This window comes from Propithecus coquereli, unplaced genomic scaffold (genome assembly GCF_000956105.1).
Source record: "Propithecus coquereli isolate 6110/MARCELLA unplaced genomic scaffold, Pcoq_1.0 Scaffold126, whole genome shotgun sequence".
NCBI lineage: Eukaryota > Metazoa > Chordata > Mammalia > Primates > Indriidae > Propithecus > Propithecus coquereli.
In genome coordinates, this window is record NW_012136747.1 from 2,210,894 (window position 1) to 2,218,835 (window position 7,942).

At 41.4% G+C, this 7,942-nt stretch overlaps 1 protein-coding gene and 1 pseudogene across 1 annotated transcript in view; both read right to left on the bottom strand.

Annotated features, from left to right (window-relative positions):
* EP300 (E1A binding protein p300) overlaps positions 1 to 7,942 on the bottom strand; it is an 86,940-nt gene that overhangs the window by 69,658 nt on the left and 9,340 nt on the right. The gene's annotated exons all lie outside the window — the stretch shown is intronic.
* LOC105805289 lies at positions 4,547 to 5,027 on the bottom strand (annotated as a pseudogene).

Sequence of the window (7,942 nt, forward strand, 5' to 3'; positions counted from 1 at the left end):
AAATTTATTCTACTTCCCTCACAGAGTTGTTTTAAGAACCAATGAGATGGTTCTGAAAGATTCTAATATACTACATAAATATGTAAATTTATTATTAATCATCTTTTTTGTAGTTATATACCATATGGGGCAGAGCAAACAATTCTTAGGAATCAACTAGCACAAGGTTTCTATGTTTACCTGAAGGCACAGATACAATAAAAAGCTGAATAGTGTTGCCTCTAGAGAAATTAGAAGAATGAGGAGCCATCCTCTTCAGGCTACTCTTACAACCCTGCCTCTACTAGGAAGCACATACATTTGAAAATTATTGATTTTCTCATTTTATAGATACAGTAACTGATGCTAACTTTGAGTCCCCTAAGATAATACTATTTTGTTATTGAATTTGGAACCTATTAAAATTCCCTGAATCCCAGTCCAATGTTCTTTCTATGTAAGAAAACAAAGACTTTTACTTTTAGCAGTTGTTTGAGATTACTGAACTATAATTCTCCGAACATTTTTAAACTGAGAAAAATTTTTAACAAAATTTAAATAACATGTTCAGGCTAAGAAAAACTACCTAATTGCTAAATAATCAATTCTATGTTGGTAGGGTTAAGAGTACTAAGGTTCAAAAATCTGGCCAGGCGCAGTGGCTCACACCTGTAATCCTAGCACTCTGGGAGGCTGAGGCGGGCGGATCATTTGAGCTCAGGAATTCGAGACCAGCCTGAGCAAGAGCGAGACCCCGTCTCTACTAAAAATAGAAATAAATTGGCTAAACAACTGAAAAATAGAAAAAATTAGCCGAGCATGGTGGCACGTGCTTGTAGTCCCAGCTACCTGGGAGGCTGAGGCAAGAGGACTGCTTGAGCCCAGGAGCTTGAGGTTGCTGTGAGCTAGGCTGACGCCATGGCACTCTAGCCCAGGCAAGAGAGACCGTCTCAAAACAAAACAAAACAAAACAAACAAAAAATCTATTATGTGGATTTCATTTTAGCCACCAAATTTCAGATCTTTCTTTCCCATCGGATTTTTCTTCAAGGGCTTCTCAGAATAAAACCTGAGCAGTGAATTGAGCAATGTATTGTAAAAAGGAATCTAATATATGAGATTATGTCTTTAGCCTTTCATAAATAGCAAATGAAACCCAGTGGTCTAAAACTGGTAACAGTCCGGGTGCGCTGGCTCACGCCTGTAATCCTAGTACTCTGGGAGGCCGAGACAGGAGGATCACTTGAGCTCAAGAGTTTGAGATCAGCCTGAGCAGGAATGAGATTCCATCTCTACTAAAAATAGAAAAATTAGCTGGGCGGGTGTCGTGGTGCGGGCCTGTAGTCCCAGCTACTTGGGAGGCTGAGGCAGGAGGATCACTTGAGCCCAGGAGTTCGAGGTTGCTGTGAGTTAGGCTTATGCCAGGGCACTCTACTCAGGGAAACAGAGTGAGACTCTGTCTCAAAAAAAAAAAAAAACTGGTAACAAATCAAGTCCCAAACTAAAAGTTGTATGTATGAGGGGAAAAAAATTAAATTTAAATGACATAATTTAAACAAATCCTGTTGAACAGTGGGTTTCAGTAATGACCAGCCTCCATTTCAAGCCTCTTATTAAGCTCCTCAAGTTCATTCTTTTCCTTCAAGAAAAGGGGAAAAAATAAAGGTTCAAATAACCTTCTTAGGCCCCCATGTCAACTTGCCCAGCGCAGGGAGCAGAGTTCAGATTACCTGAGTAAGATTTAGATATTCAGTATGTACGAAATAACCTAGAGGGTTATCTGACATAAATTTGGGATTTTAATCCTAGAGAGAAAATTGATCTGCTGAAGAATTTTAAGCGAAATTATGATATGAACAAACATGCATTTATTAGAGACCATTCAGGCAAAGAGGACGAAGAATCAATTGGACAGACAAGTCTAGGTTCAGGGAGACTGGCTGGAAGGCTGCTGCTGGAGAAACAATGAAAACTAGCACTTATTCCTAGAGCAGAAATACTAAAGGGACAGAAGCATCAAAGAGGCCAGTCAAAAGAACTCTCTTTCTGACTATAGGTAGAGGGTTAAAAGAAAAAAAACAAGGATGTCTCCTAGGTTTCTGGCTTGGATAAGCAAAGAGTACAGTGGTACAGTTATCCAAATAGGCAATCAGAGGAATACCTGGCGATGTGAGAGAGAGGCGTGGGGCTGAAGTCACTGCTAGAATACTTATGTAGAGATGTCTAGCAGGTACATAATTAATAGCTGTGGAGCACCAAGAGAAGGTCTGTACAAAAGAGTTGTAAACCCTGGACAAAGTAAGGTTGATCAAAGGTTATCTATGGGGCAAAAAAGAAAAGGAAAAGGCCCACCAAGGCCCATCAGACATGCCAGTATTATTTAAGGGACAATGATCAACAAGGATGTTAAACAACAAAGGATGCTAAAACCCAACATTCACCAGTCTCTTCCATCAGGAGTACTGTCCTGGAACCTAGGTTCCAAGAAGGAAATGGTAGTGGTGTTCCATGCTTCAGAGAATCTACTGAATGTAGATAATAGAAGATAATTAGTAATCTAGGAATGAGCAGTTTCAGTGAAGTCAGAGCAAAAGCCAGACTGCAGTGGTTTGCTAAGTAGGAGGTAGGCAAGTAAAAGACAGGAAGTATTTTTTCTAGATAGTAAGGAGAGCTCTTCGGTATTTGTTCACTTTTGCCCCCTATTTGACTGAAAATTTATAAATCCGAAATTTAATCCATAACCTCCTAACTATTCCATGGCAAATATTACAAAAACCTTATCACAAATGACTGCCGAAATGAATGAACTCACTATTCCAGTAAGACATTTCCTGCTTAGTACTTTTTTTTTTAAGGATAAAGTATTTATTTATAGTCTTATAGTAAAGGCGGAAGCCTTAACTTGCAAGACAATTTTTCAGCAGTATGTACAACATACTTTTTATTTCCATGGAATGGAATCAAACACAGACTGAGACTAGAGTATACACTAGCAATCAGTAAATGCCAGGAACGGAGTAGGAAAATGGCAAAGAAATGAGGCCTGAACACACAAAACTCTTCACTGGGATCTGCTGACCGCAGCCAGAACCAGGGCTGGATCACACCATGGAGACAGGTTCCAAGACAGTAGGAAAGGCAGTAGGGGTGAGAGCAGGGAAGGGTCTGCACTGGGGTGCGGGTTTAGTACCAGGTAAACTGCTCTTGGTATTTACATACAAAATCAGTTGGCTCTATTTCTTAAAAATACACACGGAAAGAAAGGAAGATTTGATCATTACTTTATGAATCTGTCGTTTTGCAATATCGACATCATCAGAAATAGGGAAAATTCACTCTGATTCAAATTTCAGTAGCAGGAAATAAATATCAAAACATCATTACTGGCCCTCAATACAAAACCTCTACCCCATCCAATACTCCCTCCCTGTCCCACCCCCAAATAACCACTCCCTGGGGGCTGCCACTTCACTGCTGCCATCTCCCATACATACCCCTAGAGTGTCATGCTGCCCTCCGTAAGGCTGGCACCGCAGGCTTAAACAGCTGGCTGAAAGAAGCAGGAGTGAAACATGCCAAAGACTCTGCGCTGCAAATCTGTCCCTACTTTCCTTATATACCATAAACTTCTTTAAGGATCTGTTCTTTCAATAGGAGCGATAAATAGCTTTTTAGAAAAAGACAAAAAAATCCTCAAAAAAGGAGGAGGGGTAATTCTGATTACTCCAATCCAGTTGTCTTCTCAAAGTAGAGCAGTTCACAGATTCACAAAGTCTATCAAACAGAGGTGAGTAGCTGGGCACAGTGGCTCACATCTGTAATCCTAGCACTCTGGGAGGCCGAGGCAGGTGGACTGTTTGAGCTCAGGAGTTCGAGACCAGCCTGAGCAAGAGCAAGACCCCAGCTCTACTAAAAATAGAAAGAAATTAGCTGGACCACTAAAAAAAATATATATATATATAAAATCAGCCGGGCATGGTGGCGCATGTCTGTAGTCCCAGCTACTCGGGAGGCTGAGGCAGGAGGATCGCTTGAGCCCAGGAGTTTGAGGTTGCTGTGAGCTAGGCTGATGCCATGGCACTCTACCCCAGGCAGCAGAGTGAGACTCTGTCTCAAAAAAACAACAACACAAAAAAAACACCAAAAAACACAGAGGTGAGGGTGGACCAGGAGGAGAGGCCTGGGCAGGGCAGGTGTCCTCCAGGCACGTGCCTGGCAGGGCTGAAGGAGCTGGTAGGGTGGGCAGGACACTATGTGCTCAGAGGTCCAGCTGGCCGTCTGTCTTCCACAGAAAAAGCTGCCAAGTTGGGGTGTTTTGGTTTAAAAATTCCTGGTGGGGACAGAGAATCCCTGAAGGGAATACATAAAAAAAAAAAAAAAATAGTGGAAATGGGGAAGGAGAACAAGAGCTGTTGTCCAGGAGCTTCTACGTAAAAATAAAAATTTTAAAAAAAGGGAGAAAGAGAAAAATAAAAAGTCTTCTTAAATGGTTCTGAGGGTTCTAACGATGAACCGAAAGGAGGATGAGACGATGGAGACAGTTTATTGCTGGCCTGCCCCGAGTAGCTTAGCTGGCCTCCATCTGGAGTTTCTTCCTGCTTTGGGGCTCTTCAGGTTCTGACTCTGAGCTGGAGTAAGAGCCCCCATCGAAGGCAGAGATGGTGCTGCCCTTGCCGTTGGTGTAGAGGCTGTTGTCTGAGGAGGGGTAGTTGGTCTGCAGTGCGGCACTTGACCTCGCCTTCTCCAGTGCACGGACTGGCTGCTCCAGAAGAGCATTCTGCCGTTTGAGGTCATCAATATCTTGCTGGTGTGTGTGGTTTTTCTTTTGTATACATTGGATGTACTCTGTGGCTCTGTCTAGGATTTGGGCCCAGGATGCCTCCTCTTCTTGGAGTGATGGGACTGAGTTCCGCAAACTGCAAGCTGTCTTTAATGTACTCCCTACGTTTTCGTTCCAGTGTATTATGATGAGCCTGTTTGTCAGCCGCAGATCGAAACCTCGGTTGCTCTTCGTTGCTCTTGACCTCGGTGTCATCATTATTGCTCATTATCACTCATTTTCCTACAGCCCAGGAAGCGGCCACAGGGGCCATGGGGAGGGAGAAGTCACTGACAATAAGCCAAGTCCCCACCCACCCACCGCCACACAACACAGGTAAGAACCACCTCCTACCCTGCTTACTGAAGTATTAACCAATCAACATCATCAACAGCCTACTTCTACCAAATAGTCTGTTGACAAGTTCCCCTGGACCTTTAATGATGCTCAAATACGAAATGACTTTGAGTAAAATGTTTCCTCATCTGAGCATACATTCGATCCAAACATAGTGATGTAAAATGTGACTGACAGGTCAGATTTAAAACTGATTTGAAAAATTTAGCATAATACATGGTATATCTATGGACCGTGTATTAGAAATGTGACAATTTAAACAAAAACAGGTTTGGATTAAACATGTGGGAAACTAGTGTTGAGTCAAAACATCCTTTCATTATTGCATACTGATTACGTAGATCACCCTTGGTGTCTTCTGTATTGCTTGTTGCGGTCCTCACAGCAGATGAGGACCCTTATAAAATAACCTCAGCTCACTTAACGTTCCCAAAAATCAAAAGGTAAACACAATTCCACAATACATGAGAAATCAGACAAATATTACCTACCATGAAATATATAAAGCATAATCTTCAAAATTAAGACCATTAACAATATAATCCCAAACACTACAGCTGTCTGTGAGCATAGAACAATGTTTTAGTTACTTAACTATGATGCAAAATCTAACTTAAAATAATTTTGGATCAAAATAATTCTACTACTTTACTATCTCTTCCAATTACACATTTTTTCACTTACAAGGCTCACAGATTATTTATTGAATAAACAGGCTTATTTTTGTACTTCAGGTAAAGTGAAGTAAAATCAACTCAGCTCTGCTTTTAAATTATGTTCATTACACAAAATACCAATAGTAGTTATTCTAAAATTAGTCAATTCTCACATACCCACTTAGAAGACAGAATTCATCTATTCCTTCTCCTCCCTTCAGCTAGCTTTCTCTCACACATTAAAATGCTTTAAAAAAGCATTCCAGTTCTCAAAACCTTTATTTCTTTCATCTAACTTAGCGGTGAGGCCAGAGGATGAGTAGGAGCTAGACAGATGAAGAGTGAAACAACCTATAGTGGGAGGGAGGGAAGGCTTAGCTAATCCAGCAATTGAAAAGACATGCAAAGCTGGGGGAACAAAGTAGGTGATGAGGTGAGCAGAGATGAGAACACTCAGAGCCCCTAGTCCAGGTTAGAGATTTGGGATTTGAAAGAAGAACGGAGTTGGAAATCAAATCTCGGCCAGGCGTGGTGGCTCACACCTGTGATCCTAGCACTCTGGGAGGCGAGACAGGAGGATCGCTCAAGGTCAGCAGTTCAAGACCAGCCTGAGCAAGAGCGAGACCCTGTTCCCTACTAAAAATAGAAAGAAATTAGCTGGACAACTAAAAATATACAGAAAAAATTAGCTGGGCATGGTGGCACATGCCTGTAGTCCCAGCTAGTAGGGAGGCTGAGGCAGAAGGATTGCTCGAGCCCAGGAGTTTGAGGTTGCTGTGAGCTAGGCTGACGCCACGGCACTGTACCCGGACAACAGAGCAAGACTCTTGTCGGAAAAAAAAAAAAAAAAAAGAAAGAAAATCAAATCTGCATAACATAATTCCGGTAACCATTTAGCTAAACACTCAAACTACCAATCTTAGAAAAATCTCTATTTCTTACTGGTTTGGGACACTCTCTTAACACTGGATGGTTAAAAAGCATAAATTTTGAAACACTGCAGTCTTTAAAATAAGAATTTTGCAAATTTCACAAATTTCTCAGGTAAAACAATTCTCCTAACCACCATTCAGCACTTTACTTGAAAAACAGTATTTTAAAATTAGCTGGGAGTGGCCGGGCGCGGTGGCTCACGCCTGTAATCCTAGCTCTCTGGGAGGCTGAGGCGGGCGGATTGTTTGAGCTCAAGAGTTCGACACCAGCCTGAGCAAGAGCGAGACCCTGTCTCTACTAAAAATAGAAAGAAATTAATTAGACAATTAAAAATACATAGAAAAAAAAAATTAGCCAGGCATGGTGGCGCATGCCTGTAGTCCCAGCTACTTGGGAGGCTGAGGCAGAAGGATTGCTTGAGCCCAGGAGTTTGAGGTTGCTGTGAGCTAGGATGACGCCACGGCACTCTAGCCCGGGCAACACAGTGAGACTCTGTCTCAAAAAAAAAAAAAAAAAAGTAGTATTTTAGTACTCCATAAATGAAGCAGAATTGCCCTAATCATATACACAGTGTATCTAGCAAGGAAAGAAAGATGCGCAAACACATCAAACTACATAATCTGAAAGAACACTAAGAAAATTAAAAGGAAACATCCATGCTGGAAAGACAGTTAAGACTCCTACTATTTCTAAAACAACTGGGAAAACCTGTGCGTTTTATATGAATCTGGATCAAAGGTGATAATCAATTATACAGGCTAACATAGTTAAGCATGCTGACAGCTGTCAAATTTGAAATCCAAAGCAAAGGGCAAAAGTGCAAGCAAATTTCAAAATATGTCCTGTAACCAAGACCTCAAAAGGTGTACCTATACTTTGGGAAGAGATTAAAAAAAAAAAAAACACGAAAATTTCAAGTTAAACTAACACCATGCTCATCGAATAACATGAAGTTTATTCTTAAGCCCCAAAACATTTAAGTTTCAATTTTTTTTTTTTTTTTTTTGAGACAGAGTCTCACTCTACTGCCCTGAGTAGAGTGCCGTGGCATCAGCCTAGCTCACAGCAACCTCCAACTCCTGTGCTCAAGCGATCCTACTGCCTCAGCTTCCCAAGTAGCTGGGACTACAGGCATGCGCCACCATGCCCGGCTAATTTTTTCTACATATTTTTAGTTGTCCGATTAATTTCTTTCTAT